The 21,658-nt window shown below is 40.8% G+C and overlaps 1 protein-coding gene across 5 annotated transcripts in view; it reads left to right on the forward strand.

Moving 5' to 3' along the window:
• TMEM45A (transmembrane protein 45A) overlaps nucleotides 1-21,658 on the forward strand; it is an 88,575-nt gene that overhangs the window by 15,542 nt on the left and 51,375 nt on the right. The window contains exon 1 of one of the 5 annotated variants that reach the window (XM_053565727.1): nucleotides 9,727-9,862. The exons of 3 other annotated variants lie outside the window; for them this stretch is intronic. The gene's annotated coding sequence lies outside the window, so the exon portion shown is untranslated. Of the gene's footprint in view, nucleotides 1-9,726; nucleotides 9,863-15,043; nucleotides 15,094-21,658 lie in introns of those variants that run through there. One more of the 5 variants, XM_053565728.1, reaches the window with a different exon arrangement.

Genomic DNA, 21,658 nt, shown 5'->3' on the forward strand with positions numbered 1-21,658 from the left:
CCCCTTGCTGTTTCTATTGCTTCTTGGGCCAGTGATGTCCAGTGGGGGAGCACACAGATGAATCAATATCTCATCTACCTGGGAACTTCTATAGACATTAAGCTTCCTTTTTCTTTATCAAGAAAATCAGACCTTTCCCTCCCTACTTCTAAGTATCACTGAGGAGGATGAATGTAGGTGTGGAGCATTATCAAATGTAATGTACAGTGTACTTTGCAAAGGTTAGGGATTATGTGACTACAGGCACAGTTTGAAGCTTTTTCTTCACAAAAAGACACACAAACTATTGAACTCATGGCTGAGAGACTATTTATTAGGTGTTGGCCTCTTCTCAGGGTTCTTCTCATTTTACCCTCACGGACATCTGTTGGATAGAGGTTATTATTCCTATTTTATTGATGAGGCTAACCAAGGCCCAAAGAGGTTGAATAACTCATCCAGTGGTGAAATCCAGGATTTAAACACAGGGCAGCTTTACACCAGTGTCTGAACTCCTAACATTTATGCCATCTGTAACATTATCTTCAAAAATGAAACAACTGACCCTGGTTGTCACTTTACACAGAGTTGTTAAGTACGCAGGTCCAGCACAGGTCAATAGAAGCAGAGGGGTGGCTGGGTGGTCCACCTCCTTATTCTGACCTTCCAGCTTCTCTGACTGACCTTTTTTGTGATCACTGTACCTGATCCATCCTTGTTCAAACACCCATCACCCCTCACCTGAATTATTGCAGTAGTGTTTAGAATTATCTGTGATAAAGGACCAGTTTTTTTTTTCTTTGAATCCATTACAGCCTTATATGTTTGTAAAAACAACAACAACAACAACAACAACAAAACCAAAGATGATCCTGCTGGTTGTTGCCACAATGTTAAGTTACTTTCAAATGTGTAAAAGCTTCTAAATACTTCCTCCCCATTTCTATCCTTATAGGTGGTGATGGTTTGCAGATGGACACTGGTCCATAGCCATGGTTTAGGTAGCACTGCCCCAAGTTCTCCCTTATTTCACTGTCATACACTATAAATTAGGTACCACAAGGCAGCCAGAGGAATCTTAAAAAAAGCAATTAAAAGATACATCACTTCCTTGCTTAAAACCCCCAATGGCTTCCCATTGCATTTAAAATAAAATTTAGACATTTCAACGAGCCCAGAAAGCCCTCAGTCATCAGGCTCTGCCTGTATCCGCCCACTTCCATCTCCTCCCTTGTCCTTGGCTTTCCCCAGTGCTAGTGAAATGCAATCTGGCTTTGGTAAAAGTAAGTTCAAATGGAGAACACACGGTGATTCGGGATGTGAGATCTGAGCACGGGCAAGCGCTTCTAACAGCTTCTTCCCAGCAGTGAGAGCCTTCCTGCCCATGCCAGGATGAGCAAGATGACCAAAACCAAGTGCCCAAAGAGATTTGTGGGCAACTCTGCTTGTGTAGGGGAACCTGCTGCCCCTCTGACAAGCTCAGCCTGAGCTGCCTGTATTCCGTTCACGTCTCACATCTGCTTTGTAGTGTGTTTGCTTCCAGAAAATGAGTGTGTCATGAGCCAACATCATGGAGGGGTTGTTCCTAATGTTCCTGTGATTGGGGGATTAAAGGTTGGCAGTGTGACTGTTACTGTTGCTGAGGACTTGTTGGTGGGAACAGGACCATCATCGCTGCAGTCATTATTTAATAAACTGAGGGAAGCATCCATGCTGGCAAGACAATTTCCTGGCCGATTTGGTTTTGGCTTTTGGTGCTTGTGGCCCAGAGAGCTCTCGTGTGGAGGCAGCTGGGATTGTCTCCCTGTGTCACTTTGTGCACTATCGTGGCAATGAAATGAGAAGGACCTGGGTACCTCAGTAGGCTTCATTTAGCCACAGAGGGCCATGGGTTAGAGGAAGTGACCTCTCAGTGCTGTCCTTGTCCTTGACTTTTTCCTCCCTCTCCTTGACTTTTTAATCTGTTGCCTAATTCAATGACTTTCGGACTTTCAGAAGAGGATTCCATAGTTTTTTGTTAATTGTCATGGCAATGGCAGCAAATCTCAAATTTTAGTAACAATAAATTGATAATTTATTTATTTAATTTATTTATTTTTGAGACAGAGTCTCACACTGTCACCCTGGGTGGTAGTCATCATAGTGCACAGCAACCTCAAACTCCTGGGCTCAAGCCATCTTCTTGCCTGAGCTCCTGAGTAGCTGGGACTACAGGAGCCTACCACAATGCCTGGTTAGGTTTTTCTATTTTTAGTAGCTAGGGGGGGTTCACACTCTTACTCAGGTTGGTCTTGAACTCCTGAGCTCAGGAGATCCACCACCTTGGCCTCCCAGAATGCTAGGATTATAGGCATGAGCCACCACTCCCAGCCAATAAATTGATATTTAATAGATCTAGGGACCAGGTGAGGTGGCTCATGCCTGTAATCCCAACACTTTGCAAGGATGAGGCGGGAGGATCACCTAAGGCAAGAATAGGATCACCTATTCTATTCAATAGTTCATAGAATTTTCTATAACCTGTTCATAGAGAATAGGTCATAGCAAGACCTATTTTATAAAAAAATTTTAAAAAATTAGTCAAATATGGTGGCATGCATCTGTAGTCCTATGTACTTGGGAGGCTAAGCCAGGAGGATTGCCTTGGAGTTCAAGGCTCTAGTGAGCTATTATCAAGATACTGGATTCAAGCCTAGGTAACAGACAAGGTAGGACCTTTTCTTTAAAAACAAAATATTAGTACGTGTGGGAATGTGATATACCAAAGTACTTTTTTGTGAAGTATACTATGTAATTCCAAGGTAGGTGGTTCAGGAATGTTGGTTTGTAAAACATGAGTTAAAGTAGTATCTTTTCTGTGTAATATTGGTATTAGGTGTAAAGTAAACTGAATTTTAGAGAAATTGTGTTTCTGCCCAAGATGGTGTTGGTGTAACAGGGCCAGATTTACCTTTTTGCCTGAAACAACCAAAAAGACCAGTAAAATGTCTGAAATAATGGTTTTGAAACACTGGCCTTCAGGCAATGAAGGCTATTGATCTCTAAGAAATCAAAAACCAAAAGGGATGCTGCAGCGTACTGCCTGGAGCGTTTCCAGGTGAGACTCCGGAGGGGAATCCAGGTGGAATTTGGACTCCTTGAGTTGAGAAGCTAGTGGGAATAGCCTGGGGGAAACCATACAAGGTAGCAGCAATGGACGGCTGCCCGGAGAAAGAAGACCTTAGGTGCCTGCAGTGGGCCTCTTGAGGGCTCAACATCGCTCCGCTCAGCACATGCATGTGTGGAGACTACTGGAGACAGTGGCTAGGCTTGTGGGGAGAACAGAGCCCAGTGATCACAGAGGGCCAGGAATATTGCCTGTTCATTCCAGTCAGACTGGAAAATCCATAATTCACGGGGTATTGAGTAGAACAGTCAGGAAGGTTTTGCCTCAGTAGAGGGGAATAATTATCCCTAGAGTGAGCACTTTTCCAAACATGCCTAACAAATCACAAACAAGCAATTCCCAAAAGTGTTACATTTTTTCTAGGTCACTTAACCCCATTCCAGAACAGAGTGGAAGAATATTTATAAGAATAAAAAATAACCAGTGCCCAGCAAGGTGTCTGACACCCCCTAGATGGTAAAGAAGTTGTGTTTAAAGTGGAAATAAATACACTCTCCCTGACTGTCCTGGAGGACATTTTTATACTAAGGCCTTCAGTGTAACACTTTATACATAACAAGCTGGAGAATGCCAAACCATGGTCTGTCTTGTTATTTATCTTGGCTTCTGATACAGCAGCTCCTCTTTGATGTCTATTACTGTTTTTTCAAATATTTTTACTGTGTTTGATACCTCCAACCCTCCCAATGGATTGCGGCAAGGCAAACTCAGCTAAGATATTAGCCAAGTACATCATGTATCCTAAGGGATTGGACCTGGGAGTAGGGGGCAGAGTGGGGTGGGTAGGTGAGGTGGGAATAATTTTCTAAGGCCAATGGATCAGTTAGATTGAAAGGCCTTAGAGCAGTGGTGTCCAACCTTATTTTTTCTCTGTCACACATCAGACAAACAATAGTTGGCTTAGGCCACACAAACACTACACAACACTAATGAAAGCTGATTAGCCACCCCCCCCCCCAAAAAAAGTCTATGCGTACTTTTTGTGATATCTAACACCACAGATAAGCGAAAAAAAGTCCTCACAAAATCATGTAGCCCATGGGCCACAGGTTGGACACCCCTGCCTTGGAGAGTAGTAAAGGCCAAAGGCTAAACCAGGCAGGCCAAGGTCTCTAATAGATCTAGGAGGGCTGATCAAGCCAAAGTTCAGTAACAGAATCCCTTGAAGCCCAGCAAGAATGTACAGGGAGTGAGTTGAACAAAGTCCTGTGACTACTGTAGTCAAAGTTGAAGACTTAGGGCTTATTCATACCAGACGTTGAAGGCTGGGTTGGAGAGAGGCAGGTGAGGATCATGCATGGGCTTATTCGCTCTGGAGATTGATAACTGAGCTCCACACTTTGAATCTGGACTGCATATTCTCTCTTTGAGATTTGAACAGTTTTAAATTTGGTTTCCAGGCCTGTTTCTCTGATCCTGTCCCACACACAGCACCCAAGTCCAGCCTGACACTGTCTTCTGAATGTTTCTAGTTAGACACTTGGCTGCCAGAACAAACAAGTTTTCGTCAGATTGGCTGGGGCTAAGCACCTTGGCATTCTTTCCCCACTCTACCTGGCCAGAAATGTGGCTTTTCTTCCTACAACTTACAAATCTCTGGGCTTCTGGAAAACAATTCGTTTCTTAAAATATTATAGTTCAGGTCAACTTATTCATAAGCTCCTTCTTAAAGATGATGACAAGATATCACTACTATTATTTGACAGAAATTTTACTGCTTTGGGAGATGGGATTAAGACTGATGGAACAATCTTTGGGAAAATTGGAAGTCAGTTTGTCTTTTAAAGGAGAGGTTCGTAAAATCACTTTTTCACCTAGAAACAAGGTTTTCGATCAGTCGTCTTAGAACACTTCACTTCCATTCCCACTGGTGACTGTACTGTGGATTGAGTAACCACAACTGGGATACAGGGATGTAGGGATGTAGGATGGATGCTAGTCAGTATTCTTGTGTCAGCATGGTGGTCTTTATGGCCAGAACATTTCACTTAGAATATTTAATAATCACAACAACACTAGATAGTAAATGGAGTAAGTTTATCACTTTAGTTTTCTTCAAATTAGGATGGATTGGAATAGCTTCTGTTCCTCCATGTGTTCCTATGGGAGAGAGAGAGAGGAGACACAGAGCACAGAATGGGGCTTCAAGATGAGTGACTAGAGGGGCCCAGCATTCACTTCCTCCGGTAGTAATCTTAGGCTGAATAGAGTATTGAAGAGAGAACACTGGAATTCAGCAGAGAAGTGACAGGGAACCTTTGAGGTATAGAAGGGGAAGGACATGAAAAAGCTGGCCCAGCCAGGATCAGAGCCAGAAGAAACTGTTCATGTAGGGAAAAGGTAAGGGAGGGATCCTCAGTGGTCCATGTTTTCACTGTAGACTCCTGCCATCCCAGCCATGGGAGAGCTCTCACAGCCCTTATGGGCCCTGAGACTAGTTCAGGGAGCTGCTTAAAATTTATGGAATGGAATTGTTCAGAGAGAGAAAGTTCATGCTGGGTCTCAGACATTCTCTGAGACCCAAGTGGCTGCAGCATGACATCATTTTAAGAGGTTCAACCCTACCAGACTACATCCTGCTTCTGGGCCCATCATCCTCCCTGGGCTCTGTATCTCCACATCCCTGGAGCCCTGCTGACATCCCTCACATCCACCCAGAAGGCTGAAAAATACTAATAACATTCTTCACAGAATTAGAAAAAATATCCTAAAATTCATATGCAACCACAGAAGACCCCAACTAATTAAAGCAATTGTGAGGAAAAAGAATAAAGTTGGAAGCATCATACTACCTGACTTCAAAATATACTACAAAGTTATAGTAAGCTAAACAGTGTGATACAGAATAGAGAATCCCAAAATAAATTTATGTATTTATAGTTGACTAATTTTCAACAAAAGTGCCAAGAATATACATTGGGGAATATATACCCTCTTCAAAAAATGGTGCTTAGAAAACTGATTATCCAAGTGCAGAAGAATGAAACTGGACCCCTATATCTTACCACATGTAAAAATCAACTCAAAATGGATTATAAACTTAACAAAAATGTTAAGACCCAAAACTATAGAACTACTAGAAGAAAACATAAGGAAAATGCTGCAATCTAGACAATGATTTATGGCTAAGACTTCAAAACCCTGGACAACAGAAACAAAAATAGACAAATGGGGTTATATTAACTTGAAAAGCTTTGCATAGGAAATGAAAATTAACAGAGTGAAGAGGCAATCTGTAGAACGGGAGAAAGAATTTGCAAACTATTTATCTGATAAAAGACTAATATCCAAAATATACAAGGAGCTCAACAACAAAGGAGCTCAAGGAGCAAAAACAAAACTCAAAAAAAAACCCATTAATAAGTGAGTAAAGGATCGTAATAAACATTTCTTAAATGACAATATACAAATAGCCAACAAATGTATGAAAAAATGCTCAACATCACTAATCATTTACATTTCCCTAAATGCAAATCAAAACTACAAAGAGATATTATCTCACCCCAGTTAGAATGGGTATTATCAAAAAGACAAAAAATAACAAATGGTGAGTATGTGGAGAAAGGGGAACTTTTATACACTGTTAGTGAGAATGTAAATTAGTATAGCCATTATGGAAAATAATTTGGAAGTCTCTTAAAAAATTAAAAATAGAAACAACAGTACAGTCCAGCAATTATACCACTAGTACTTATTCAAAGAAATGGAAATCAGTATCTCAAAGGGATACCTGCACCTCCGTGTTTATTTGCAGTGCTATTCACAATTGCCAAGGTATGGAATCAATCTAAGTGTTCATTCATGGATGAGTGGATAAAGAGAATGTGGCATATATACACAATAGAATACGATTAAGCCATAAAAATCAATGAAATCCTGTTGTTTGTAGCAACATGGATAGAACTGGAGATCATTATGTTAAGAGAAATAAGCCAGGCACAGAAAGACAAATATTGCATGTTCTCTTTCATATGTAGGAGCTAAAAACATTGGTTTCAGGGAGGTAAACAGTTGAATGATAAATGCTACAGGCTGGGAAGGGTGACAGTGGGGGGATGAAGAGAGAGGGTGGTTAATGGGTGCAAACATACTGTTATATAGAAGGAATAAGTTCTAGTGTTTGATAGCACAATAGCATGATTCTAGTTAACAATATATTGTATATTTAAAAATAGCTAGAAGACTTGGAATGCTTACGACACAAAGAAATGATAAATGTTTGAGGTGATGAATAGCCTAAATGCCCTCATGTGATCATTACACATCAGACATGTATCAAAATATCTTACATATCCTGTAAATACATACAATTAATTATATGTATCAGTTTAAAAAATTAAAAAAGAGAGCATAGGTGAGAGCTCTCTGCTTCTATCTGATGAGCTCAGGGGTGCCTTCTGTACTCTTAGACAAATTATAGGACATTTGTCTACCAGGAAGACTCAGTCAAGGGCAAGATTATGCTTTCTGGAGGGAAAGGCACTGAAAACTTGATATAATTGATGCTAATTGTGCTAAGTGTTGCTGGTTTTACTTTTGGCATTACTCTTATTTGTGTTTGTAATGGTTACAAATAGGAGAAAGGAGAGTAGGTGAAAATGCGCCCTAATAAGTGATGGTGTTCTGATTGGTTCTCCAATGGGAGCTGATTTTTCACTGAGGGCAAACCAAGAAGCAAGTTACTTTCCTTTGTCTCAGTCTCATTTCCCTGTCTCTGCTTTTGTCTCTTTCCTTTATTGCCCTTCGTTTTCCCCTCAAACTCATAAGTGGCCCTCTGTTAGCAACTTTCTCTGGGCCCTCATTTACACACAAATTGCACAGGATTTGAAACAGGCTATAATGGGATATTTACTCTGTTTCTGTGAATCTTATATTTGGCGTGGAAATAGAATTAATTTCCCACTCTATGGATCTTTCTTCAATTTTCTTGAAGTTAAGAGAAACCAATTATTTTTCATAATGTCTTAAAGGAAATTGTTTTTGAAAAATTAGAAATGGAAAGAAGTCAACTGAGGGGAGATTTTAATTTTGAGGTATCTTGACACAGGCTCCTACCAACCATCATTAACCACAAAATTAATTTATTGGAGGAGCCATTTGATTCAGGAGATGAGTGAGTTTTGACTGAGGAGGGGATGGTGGAGGTGATAGGGTCTGCTGGTTAGCTCCACTGGAGCCTTGGATAGCAGGGAGCGGAGGCTGGTTTGGAAGCAGAACAAAGAAAAAGAGATTTGATATCAGGGTAATCTCAAAAGCTTGAAGACTCATTTTGCTATGGGTCCCACAAATTATGTAGCTGGTTCTGCCTCTATGCCTCCAGGTCTCTCCAGTGTAAGAAGAGTGAGAAAATAGAATCGAGGGCCCATTTCATCACTGTCCTCCAAGTTTATGTATCCAGATGTGCACCAGATGAAGCTGCTGCCTAGTCTCTTGTCTTAATTGATTTAAGATGTAGTCACTTGTGGTTTTTTGTTTGTTGAGACAGTCTTACTCTGTTGCCCAGGCTACAGTGCTGTGGCCTCAGCCTAGCTCACAGTGACCTCTAACTCTTGCGTTCAGCCAATCCTGCTGCCTCAGACTCCTCCTGAGTAGCTGGAACTATAGGAACCTGCCACAGAGCCCAGCTAATTTTTCTATTTTTAATAGAGACCAGGTCTCGCTCTTGCTCAGGCTGGTCTGGAACTCCTGAACTCAAGTGATCCTCTCACCTCATTCAGGTGTGAGTCACCATGCCTGGTCAATCACTTTTGATAGGTTTCCACAGGTCCCTTTTCCCCTGCTAGGACAATTTAGAGCCTGTAGTTAAAAGAGTGATTAGGATCTTGGCAACATGTGGTACTTTTGTTCTTTGAAAAGAAGCCATTTTTTCAATCTCCTTGGTTTACTTTGTTTTATCTTGACAAGACAGCACAACTTCATGTTTATTTCATATATATACTCTACACTCATCCCAGTAGGCCTTACTTCTGAAGCAAAAACTAAGAAATAGCCTTATTGGGTAGTAGGTCCTGATGCTGAAACCAGCACCAATGACTGTGAATATTCATTCCTGAGTTTTCTACATCTTCAGAGGTGCCACTCAGGTGAGGGATATAGACTGGAGCTACTTCCTTTGTGTGACATGGGGTGAATATGAGCTGGTTGCCTTGGCAGGTTGGCCCCGGTGAGAGGAGCAAAATCATAGGTGGGCCTGTGCCCTGTGGGGACCTTCTACTTTTACCAGGCTTGCACACTGGACATCTAAGCAGGCTGGTCAAAAAGTTTCATAGAAATAACTAATCAGAAGGCAGGCTTGATGAAAGTGTGAATAAATGACTGGAGTCACTACACAAATTTGGAAAAAAAATCTGTGACTCAGTAGTGCCTTCCTGGTTGTAAAAGACATTCATTGTCTTCCTGTGAGCTGGAAGCACACCCAGTGAGTTGACAAGGACAGTTGCTTGTCTGATGACATTAATTGTAGGGTGCTGTGGGCCAGGTTTCTGTACGTTGGGTGGAGGTGGGGGAGGCACTCGGCAGTGAATACAATGCTCAGGGAGAAGCATGTGAGTGGGAGGAAGAAACGAGATTTGTTTGGAGCTGTTGCAAGGCTGATGCTGGCGAAATATGCTTGTCTTCCTCTAGTATTAAGCAGGATCTGCCAGGGTAGTTAGCTACTGAGTGGCACGTCTCAGTACTCATGATCCTTGTGGGGACTTGGGCAAAGGTAAAAGTGTGGTAAGTTTTATCCTATGCTTTCTTACTAGTAGATTTTTGGTGTACATATGGGTGTATGTGTGTGTGTATAAAACTAACTAAGTTGTCATGTTTCAGCCTATGGATTTTTTTTTTTTTTAGAATTTTTTCAGCATTACCTAAGAAACAAGGCTCAATTTTGACTGTTTATTTCTTTTCCCTTCTGCCACAATCTAAAGTGCTTGATCTGTTGAGAACAAAGATGCTGAATGATGTCATCAAGAAGACTATCAGCCTGAAACATCCAAAGGATAGTTCACTTATTTCTGGAGTAACCTTTGGTGTGATAATGTAGAAAGATCAAGAACTTTGGATTCGCACAATTTGAATCCTGACTCCACTGTATTTGTTACATTGTACAAGTAACTTATTGTGGATTGTAGCTGACGGAGGCAAGTTAGGACTAGCCTAATTCTTAATAATTCTGTGGAAATTTCATTTCATTTTGTGTTATCTAGCATTTTGTTTGGATGGGCAGAGTAGATGTTGAAGGTATGTGTCTTAAATGCTTTGCTTGATTTTTGTGACATATTACCCATCTGAGATCTTCAGAAATCTGGCAACAGAAGCCTAAGGCCTGCCATCCAGTTTTTTTATCCATCCTTTCCATATATCCATCTACCTATGCAACTTGCCTATATGGAGCATCTATCCATGCTCCATATAGGCATCTGTCCATCCATCCATCCATTTGTCCATCTATCCCTTCATCTATCCATCCTTTCTATCATCCATCCATCCATCTGTTCATACATCCATCTACCTATCTATCTTCCATCCATTTAGTCATTCATTACTCAGGTACTGAACCATTTACCACATATCAGGTACAGTTCTAAGAGCTAGGGATTAAGAAATGAAGAAAAATAGAAGAAAAAAATTCCACATTCATGGAGCTTTCATTCTAATGAAAGGAGGAGATTCAAGAAACAAATAAGTCAGTAGATTACATAGTATATTCAAAGAGGATTTATTATAGGGAAAAAGGAAGCAGGAAGAGGCAATGAGGCACTGAGACAGTTTTACAAAGGCGATGAGAGAAAGCTTCGCTGAGAAAGTGTTCCTCTGGAGTGTTCCGAACACAAGTTGCAGACAGTGTCTTCTTGTTGTTACCCACCAGCAGTGCCTGTTTCCACCTTCTCCACCCTCTTCTTTATTCACTGAGACTTCACCATTTTGGGGTCATGAAAACAATACCTTTTTGAGAGCACAGAATATGACTTTAGAGTTTTCCTTTTGGATCATGTTAATATACTAGTAGATGCTCGATAAATTGGTGGTGTCCCCTCTTTGCTGCTCTTACTGGCTTCTGGAAAGTGACACTATCTGCTCTGTTATCTGTGTGGCCTTATGTTCTGGGCATCTCTCTCTCTCTCTGCCCCCGCCACCCCTCAGGGACCACTGACTGTCCAGTTCCATGTGGTTCCTTGTGGAGCTGTGCTTCTGCTTCTAGTCTTTTCCTCCTCCCTTGGAGGAGAAAGTGGACACAGGCTGCCAACCTGACTTCACCCCTTTGAACAATAGTGGCCTTTATCATTTTCTGTCCCAAGGTAGTGGGAACAAGAAAAGCCTCTCACTTTCTCTGTGTTTGTCCAGGAGATAGGGGAACAAAGTGAGCAAGTCAGTGACATAACCACCTGTCACAGCTGGGCTGGGATGTGGAAGCAGCCTTTGCAATATGAGAGTGGGATCCTAATCTCCCTTGGCCCGTGGTGGATGATGAGTGGGGAAACTTTTTGTTAGCTTTCACGAAGGATGATATCTGCTTTTCAGTCATTTTTAAAAGGGTAGTGAACCCCTTTAAAATCTGGGAGCAAAGTTTAGCAAGTGCAGCTCTGCAAAGGCTGTGGTTGCCTTTTAATTTGGGGTTTAATGGAGCTTAAATTCCTTCTGCCATGTGCTGAGCTCTCTCTAGCAATGATAGATGGGACCCAAGCGAAATCTAAATCTCCAGCTGAGGTGGGATATAGTGGGGACTAGCTTTAGTTTCCTCTTTCCAGATTTGGATCTCAGAGGTAGCTTCCCCTTGGCTAGGACTGTGGAGTGCACACCAACTTCAGCATGTCCAGACACGTCCATGCCATGTCACTCTGAGCCAGCTGTGTGGACCTTTTCCTGCTCATTCATGTATAGGAAGACAGTGATGTCAGCAAGAGCTGCAGTGACTGGTAGGGCTGGCCTGGCACCTGCTGGGGTGGCCAAAGCCTGCTTGCAATATTTTGTTATTTATTTATTTTTGATGGTGCAAGGATGTAGTGTTCCATTTTCCATTTGAAACATCAGAAATACCCATACATGTAGCATGGCCTTGGCTTGTACTCATGTTTGAGAAACCTCAATTCTGTGAGGCTTGCTTTGCCTGACTCTGACTGCCATCACATCCACTACCTGGCCTGTCCAAATGAAGTCCCTCTTCTAAGTCCTGACTCCCTGGTGCTGCTCACTTCACCCCTGTCATTTAACTCAGTGATCCCCAATCTATTCCATGTTGCAGCAAACCTAGACATGATTCTATATATGTAGACAGGAGGGCTCATTCCTAGCGCAACAGGCCCGTGGGGTTGGCTACTCTAGTCCTTGCCCACCTTACCCTCATCTGGTTGTTCCCAGGGCTTAGGGGGTTTATGTTTCCCTCTGGCACGCTCGTACCCACCAGGGACACACAAGTGTCCTGCAGCAAAGGCTAGAAGCTCTGGTCTAAGATCTGGCACAGACTGCAATTTCAAGGTGCAATGAAAGATCCAACCATAAACATAAACCCCTGGAGGGTGGACATAATTACCCAAAATGTCGTATTCGGGAGATCTAAGTTCCTATGGTCCTATTCATTGCTTGGTGCAGTCTGCTGCCACCTGTCCTTCTGAAAAGGAGGCTAGAAGGCTATTACCAGCCACTGCATGTCCCCCATCCCCTCCAGCACGACCAGGCTTGCTGCCTGTATGGCCACACTGTGATGCTCAGCCCTGCTTCCCTCGACTGCACCACATACCAAGGAATTTCACATGGCTTCCATCTACCCCTGATATCCCACCTTTGCCACGTTGTCCGCACAGCTTAGAACAGTGTTTTTCAACCATTTTTATCACACAGCACACTTAAACTTATAGTTAAACTTTTGTGCCCCACTTAAATTATGTTGATCAAAATATATCTATATATACTTACTGTGCTTTGGACTTCTTTAGAAAATTTAATTAATGAACTTCAAAAAAATATATTAAATAAAATATATTGTTAAGCTGCGTTTAAATTTCATTAATTTCTTCTTTCAAAACTGTAAGCACTGTGTCATTACATAGCTGGCTCGTCTTCTATTTCTGGTAGGCAGCACTTTGTGGAACTTAGTGTCTACTGGGGGAAGATAGAAAAACAACAACAACAAAAGGAAATTTAAAAAGTAAGTTAAAACCCCGAAAGTTACACATTATAACTATTGAAGACAAGTTTGTATGCAGAGGAAAACAGGAAGGCCTAATTAGATGGGCCAGCCAAGGAAGGCCTCTCTGGGAAGAGACATTGTGCTGAGGGAGGCTCTTTGTATACAGAGTTTACCAAGAGTGGAGACAGGGGATTCTAGGTGGAGGAAACTGCCTGACAGTGGTTATTTCTTGAGTCTCCCAAACACAAGGCCCACACTCTGGGAAACTATGAGACAGACCCAAGAAGTGTCTCTGACTTCCTGGAGGTTGTGGGACAGCAGGACCTGAGTGTGCAGGGATGTGACAAGTATTGGATCCAGAAGTGCCCTCCTCCTTTCTTCTTCCTACCTCAGAACTGTCATTGATCACAGCCTTGAAGGGGCGGGGAACCTTCAGCCTTCTGATTTCAAGAATGTTCTTTTTTAAGCAGCGAAGGAGGCAAGAAAAAGCTTCATGTTTCTCTGCTGCACCCCTGTGAATGAAAGGATTTGTTCTGTAATATTTGGATTCAGTTAAAAGGCTGCATTTAAGGACCTGGAAGGCCACAGGTTCCCCACCTTGCCTGACAGGTCTGCTCTCCCTTCACGGTGTGTAGCAAGTAACACTCACACTTGTCCTTTATTCTCTGTTCCCACCTCCCTGCTCTGACTCACACTCATCATCTCAGAAAGGAGCGTCTGCAATAGCCTCTTAAAAGGTAGTTTCCTTGCCTCCAGGCTTTCCCTCCCTTTAATGTATTCTGTGCTTGCCTGCCAAATCTATCTTTCTGAAATACCATTTAGCCCATGTAGCTTCCTTAGTCCAAGGCTTTTTCTAGCACCTCACTGCTGGCAGAGGAGCAGTGTGCTGGGAACTGCTGCACCTCTCTCGCTTTTCACCCTCACCTTTTCCTTCTATAGGTAACAAGGCCATTTGCAGAGGAGCACAGCCTGTAGCTAACCTCTTTTGCTGAGATTGAGTTGTCTCTACAGCCTCCCCGTCAGCCATCTTCCCATATTTCTACCCCCTCCCTGCATCTCTCTCTGCACTGTCTCCCAGAGAAGGGCGAGAGCAGGTCAGCAAGAGCACAGGTTGTGAAGTCAGTGTGATCAGCTTCACATCCCAGCTCTGCCAGTAAACTAGTGGGGGAACATTTTCCATAAGTTATTTGTCTTTTCTAAGCCTTAGTTTCCTTCTCAGTTAATACAGGAGAGGCTAATATCATTTGTACCCCTTGAGTTTGGGTGGATAAGATGAGACACTGTATATAAACCATTTCACAAGTGCCTCATCCATAAATCTTAAGTGCTGTGGACCGGGACTTACGCAAAAGGCTGTGGAGTACTTACTTCTAGCCATTGTTCAAATGAGGTGAGCCCTACATGTCATGATTGATTAACAGAGTTGCCTGTGTAGGAGCCCTCATGCTTCATGAAGAACTTTTGTTCAAGGTTGGTTTCCCTCCCCAGGGCCAGTTAGTAATCTCCTTACATCTGGTGATAGGCTGTGGTCTGCCTTTGGTGTGGTGGTGGTGCTGGAGAGAGGCGCTAAATAAGGGACACTGAATTGTGGTGCCGTGAAGCTGGATGGGACCTGTAGGATCCCTGAGTTCCCTTAGAGATCCAAAAGAGGTAGTTAAACAGCTCCGATGGACCCGTGGGGTTCATTTTTCTTTCAGAATGGTCTTTAGTTAGCTCCCTGTTTCCCACCCCAAAGTCATATTTTTGCTGGTTTATCACTTGCTTTTTTTTTTTTTTTCCAGCTTCACTTTTATCAATGAGAAACTGTTGAAAAGTCTTGAAGCCAGAGATACAGGTAACTGAGGGTCAAGTCACCTGAGTTTCTCTTGATAGGTCCTTCACAGGGTTAAACGGATCACTTACTTGGAAGTGTTAAAAATCTCATACAGATGTAAGGTGCCTTTATTAGCCAGTTTTTCTTCAGTTTTTATGGTAGAAGGCCCATTGTTAGAATGAGAGGGCACCTTGAGCTCTTCTCATAGAGAAAATTCTTTTAGATGGTCCTGCAGGTAGACTTAAGGCAAATTAGCCATAAAGAACTCTTGCTATTTTCAATGGAAAAAAGTAAAGAAATCATCTGCCAAAAAATACTAGATTTTTGTTTTGTTTTCCAAAAATAAGAAGTCTGTTAGTTTTGGATTGCAGCAGACTGGTCACGACTCCAACAAATTAAGCCACGTAGAACAGACTCTGTTTTAGAGTTCCCTAAGTAATTAAGCAAGGTCTTTTGCAAACTGAGAAGCATGAAGTGGAAGCAAACTTTTGTTCAAGGTTGGTTTCTATAATTTGCAGTCACAGACAGAAAGGGAATTAATGTAGTCATCATAATATTTCTAAAATTTTTAAAACCAAGGCATAAAACCTTATTTATGCCAGTATTTAAAAATAGGCATTTAAAATACATAAATATAGTTTAAAACTATAATGCATATGTATGCTTTTTGGGACATTACCTACTTCAGGAATTAAGATCAAGAGACCATTTTTTTTCCCATTTGTCTCTTTGGAAGATAAGATATATCAGTTAGTTGATAAGACAGGAATATGATACCTGGTTCAGAGTTAGTGAACAAGACGAATTTATAAAGTGAGGGTAAATGAAAGTCAATACAAAAGTAATGTTTTGGTAACTCCTTTAAGATGTCTATAAATTACTATAGTATTTGATGACAAGAAAAGAAATAAAACACCACCAGGAATGCAGAGAATATCTTGTATACCAGGTCCTCAGCGTATATTTTTAAAATCTGTTGAAATGAACAAGATTAATATAATGCCACCACTTTTGACCAACCTTATGACAGTCCTTTTTACTCTGGTCCCCATGACTTTGGTCTCTTCTTCCATTTGCTCACAGCCAGTAAAGAACTAATGATTCAGTGGCTCTGGTGTCAGAGAGCTGGGAATTGTGATGAGCTTGGAAAAAGCATTGGAAATCATCCTTGACCAGTGGTTCCAACCTTATCTAATATGAGGTAGACTCATTTTTCTAGGAACCTTCTCCCTGTCTTCTTGCAATTTGATTGTGGCTGTACCTTCAGTATCTACTGATTGAGAAAAAACATATACCCATCCTGACTCATGTGGCTTCTTGCAAAGGAAACTTAGCCCAGCTCTTGGAGCCATCAGCATTTTAGACCAAATTTCCAATTGTATAAATGAGGCACAGGAGCACTTTGAGTTAAAAAATAGCCTGAATGTAATTTAGAAAAGCATAGGATATTTCAAAGAGAGATTTAAAAAATATCCAGATGTTACAACCAAATCAACTCAGGGCACTAAGTAAGAGACACTGGAATCTGCTTGAGAAATCTCCACCCTGAGCTGTTGCAATGTTCATTACTCCACGGACACCTCTTCATATATTGCCAGTTAAAATACAGAATGCTTAGTGGAATTTGCATTTCAAATAAACAACACGTGCAATATGTAGAACATACTGATGCTAAAGAATTACGTGTTGCTTATGTGAAATTTAAACTTCACTGAATGTCCTGAGCTTTCATTCTTGTTAATTGCTAAATGTGTTCCCTCTACCTTTAGGAGTCCATGCTGGTGCCAAGTGCTGAAGGACAGAGACTGAAAACATAGGCGATAGTCCAGCATAGCTGTTTACCCAGATTACTGACACATTTTCCTGGGGACCTTTCAGAGCTCTGTGAGGCGCTGTGTTTGGTTTTCTCAGGGAGTCTTGCTCTTTCTCAGGGACATGCAACCCAGGAGGCAGTTACTGAATTATTCCTTCCACTCATTCTCATTTACCTTAAGGCAGCGGTTCTCAACCTGTGGGTCACGACCCTTTGTAACAATGAGAATACATCCTGCATAGCAGATATTTACATTATGATTCATAACAGTAGCAAAATTACAGTTATGAAGTAGCAACAAAGATAATTTTATGGTTGGGGGGTCACCACAACCTGAGGAACTGTATTAAAGGGTTGCAGCATTAAGAGGCATTAGGAAGGTTGAGAACCACTGCTTTAAGGTTTTGTTGAACTTGTGTACCTGACTTTCTGTGTAGTGGGGGCAGAATCAACGATGAGAATTTCTTTGGGCTGAATTAATGACTTTAAGGGTCAAACCAGGGGAGGCAGGAGGGTAGGAGACTTCTACTCAAGTAGACCTCTCATTTTCCCATACAGGAGTCAAAACACTTTTCACGGAGCCTGGTGGGCTATAAAACTCTCTACTTTCTCTTATCTGAACTTGAGTTTAAAGGAGATGGAAGTTTAGTTGCCTGTTTCTCTGTTCGATTTTCTTTTTCACATATTTCTCTCTCCCTCTATAAGCTAGATTCAAAAGCAAAGCTGGCATTAGTCTTTTTTGTGTTTCATTTTTTGAAATTTATAAATGGAATATCCTAGGATTTTTTTAGCTTGATTAATCAATAAATTTATTTCAAAAAAATGCAGAATACTATGAAAAAGTCAAAGAAACAGTTTATTTTAATGGATATTCACATTAAAATTCTCTCACTACAGGGTAGACCTAAAGGAGGACTTCAACGAGGTCAGAGAGTTTTTGTGTTATAAAGGATTGGAAAGAAAGAAAAATTAAGCTCCTCTGCTGGATTCTTCTACCCAGAATAGGAATTTTGAAGATCATTTTAATTTATAATGTTCTATGTTGATGAATGTCAGTTTGTCTATGTAAACACCTCCAACCCCATGTAAGACCTCAAACATTTGGTTGTGAGGAGAGGGATTTGGAATTACAATATATGGGGTAGTTAAAAATGGAGCCATTAGTTGTAGGCTCTAACAATTAACAACTACAAAAACAAAAGGCTAGAAGAAAATAGCATATGGGTGTGAGAAATGCTGTTTTGCTCCATTCTTGCTTTCAGAGGATGTCTCCACACTCAACATGGCCTGATTAATTCAACAAACATTTTTAAGTACACACTTGGTGCTTGAATGAGTAAGAGCTCCTGGCTGGTGGGAAGAGATGGAGAGTCAGAGGTCATCTCAACATGGGGTGGGGATGGTGCTGTGGTGAAGGGACTGTGTAGGTGCTATGGAGGCGGAGAGGGTACAATCTAAAGCAGACTGGGAATTCAAGATCAAGAGCAGAGTCACTCTAAGATGAGGCCTTGTGGCTTTCACCACTCCCAGTGAGTCTTGTGGCCACAGCTTTGGATTTCTCAGGACAGCCTTGGTTTCTGATATGCTTCCATCATCAGACCCTGTACAGAAAGATTGAGTCTGCTTCTTCCATCTCTTTTTATCCTTCCCAACTTTTTAAATGGAAAACTTTAATCATCTATAAAAATAGAAAGGTACTCATTGCCCAGTTTCAACAATAATTATGAATTCATGCCAGTTTTCTTTTATCTGTATCTTCCTCTCCTCAGATAATTTTTGTGTAAGTCAGGGTTCTCTAGAGAGACATAACCAAAAGAATAGATATGTTGGTCATCGCGAAAGTTTTGAGATAGATTGTGTTATGGTCCATTATTTTACTCCAAGAAACACAGTGACAGTGTCTTTTCCGATCTACCTGTGCAAGTTTCAATTTGTTCAGCTTATCAGTGTTGTTGCAAGGGCTTCATTTGTTTCCATTCATGAGGATTTTATGTTTCTTGATTTTTGTGTATTTCACAACTTTCATAATGACTTAATGACCTAAATGTATGTGTGTGTGTAGTGTGTGTGTGTACAGTCGAATCGTCATAGATGACCACGTCAAAACATTGGCCACCTCCTTAAGCTGACCTAAATTTCATAGATCAGACCTGTACTACATGTACAAATTAGTGCAATAGGCCTAGTTCCTTATGTTGACCACCTCCATATGTTGACCAGTTTGTTACAGTCCTTTGGGGGGTGGTCATCTTACTGAGGTTCTACTCAGTATGTGGGGGGTGGGAGGGTATGTGTGTGTGTGTGTGTATACAGAGAGAAAGAGAGAGAGTTAAGTAATTAGGTCATGCAATTTTGGGGGCTGACAAGTCTGAAATCTGTAGGTCAACGGGAGGCTGGGTACCCAAGGAAGAGTTTCAAGTCTACAGGCAGAGTAGAGGGAGAATTCTTTCTTCCTTGGGGAGACCTCAGGTTTTTTCTCCTAAGGCCTTCCACTGATTGATTCTTGTTCCTCTAACCTCCATCCCCCAGTACGAGGCCGTCTGTCTCACTCAGAGTCTACTGATTTAAATGTTTTTCACATCTAAAAAAATATGGTAAGATCTAGTCTTGGTTTTTGACCGAAAGCTGGGCTGTGAGTTAGTCAAGCTGACACATAAAATAAACCACCACAATTTTGAAGCTAATACAAGTCATCTGATTATTTGATCAATACATTTTAGTATATATCTCTACGCAGTAGAGATTTCTTTTAAAAACTTAAGCACTAAATTACTTTGCCTTAGTGAAATTAAAAAATCTTGAGTTATTTTCATTTGAATTAGGATCCAAATAAAGCCCATACATTGCATTTACAGATATGACTCTGAAGTCTTTTTTAGATCTGTAAGTTCTTTCTTTATCTCTTTTTTGTTTTCTTACAATTCATATCTTGTAGAAACTTTTATCCTGTAGAATCATGTGGATTTTACTGATCGAGTCTCCGTGATGTCTTTCAACATGTTCTTCTGCCATTTTGTAAAATTCTGAATTCTATCGTTTCTTCTTGCATTTATTAGTTGGAATATTTCTATAAAGAAGAATTTGCCCTGATTAATCATTTGAGTACAGTTCTGCCTAATTCATTATTTCAGTGTTTCCCAAATTGGGATTGATAAACTCCCCTAAGTTTGCTGACATATTCTTGTGCGGGTATATGGGGGTCGGGGGTGGACAGTGAGGTTTGTAAGCGTTATAATAGTCTAATGCTGCATTTTTCTCAATAATAATTGAGAACTATTATAAGCATGCCGGTTTCATCTAGATGAGCATCTTGTATCAAGGTTCAACCAATGATTTCAGGGCTAGAGTTTGCCTTTGTATTTAAGATCATGATGCTGGCAAGTAGCATTGCTTTAATTATAAAGGGTTAGTGAATAAGGAAGATGGGATAACCCCACTTATGTTAGAGGTTGAAATTTTTAAATTTTTTGCATGAAATTCATGTATGTTGTTCAAGGGACAAGAATTTGAAGAGAAAAAATATTTTATTGTATTCCACTGTTGAATTATGTGGCATTTCAAAAATGGAACACCAGGCACAACCTCTGCTACTTTGTACATAATATATAATATCCTGTCCCTGCTACATTGTACATACTGTATGAAATCATGCTTTTATCTCAAGAGGTGGTGACACCTGCTATTCAGTTGTGATACGCAACAAAACACTTCACATGTAAGGCAAAATCACATTTTTTACACTGAAAAGTGGTGTTCTTATGACATTCAGCACACTGAATTTGCTTTCCATGTTTCACTATCACAATTCATGCCACAAATCATAACATGAGTAAAGGTTACACTTCTGAGAAGCTCTTCCTCTTCAGCCAGGTTCTGGAGGAGGACCACGGATCTCCACATAATGGCGTCCTACACATCAACAAAACTCCAGAAAAATCTACAGGCTTCTCATTGTGTGTTGTATGCAGTTGCCAAGCATTTGTAAGACCAATTTGAATACTATTTCTTTCCACAGATTAATTGTGGAAAGAAATTAGCGGGCATTAATTGCCCGTTAATTGTCTGTGTTGTCATCAGCTCTGTCTGTACCTCCCATGGAATGGTTGTATACTTTGATCATGTTTGGCTGCTGAACTTGGATCTTCTTTCTTTGGTTTCTGAGAATAAAACTTGACAGTGGATTTTATTTTGAATAGAGAATTGAATCAATTTGAATCACACAATAATAGACATATTTTGGACCAAAAAGAAAATACATTGTAGCTGTCTGTACCATAGTCATGCTAGAAAAGGCAATTTGTTTTAGCAAAAATCATCTATTATATTTGATTTGCCTTAGTGTGTTTGATTTGTGTTTGTTTGTAGTTTTGTTTATATTTAATTTGTAGATTTGTTTCATTTTTATGGCTATCTAAATAAATATTTTTACTATTTAAGAAAGTTTATAACAGAAGCAATTTAAGCCAACATGTTGGCTCTGAAAGAACTCTTTTTTCCTCTTTGAAAGTTCTGCACATTGTTCAAGTTTGAGAAATGCTGCTTTATCTCATGCTTACTTTCATGAGCTAGTCTCACACTCAGAATAATTTGTCTTGTTAAGGAGTGACTGCCTGACTAGGTACATGTGCCTGGAGACCAACACCTGGAACACTCAAAGAAAAAGAGCTGTATTCGGGAAAGGGCACCTGGGGGCCTCCGTCCTCCTTGCATTATCTCAAACCACAGAATGGAGGCAGTTGCCTCCTGTACTTCTCTTTTATTTGTACCTGAAAG

This window comes from Nycticebus coucang, chromosome 16 (genome assembly GCF_027406575.1).
Source record: "Nycticebus coucang isolate mNycCou1 chromosome 16, mNycCou1.pri, whole genome shotgun sequence".
In the NCBI taxonomy this organism is placed as follows: Eukaryota; Metazoa; Chordata; class Mammalia; order Primates; family Lorisidae; genus Nycticebus; species Nycticebus coucang.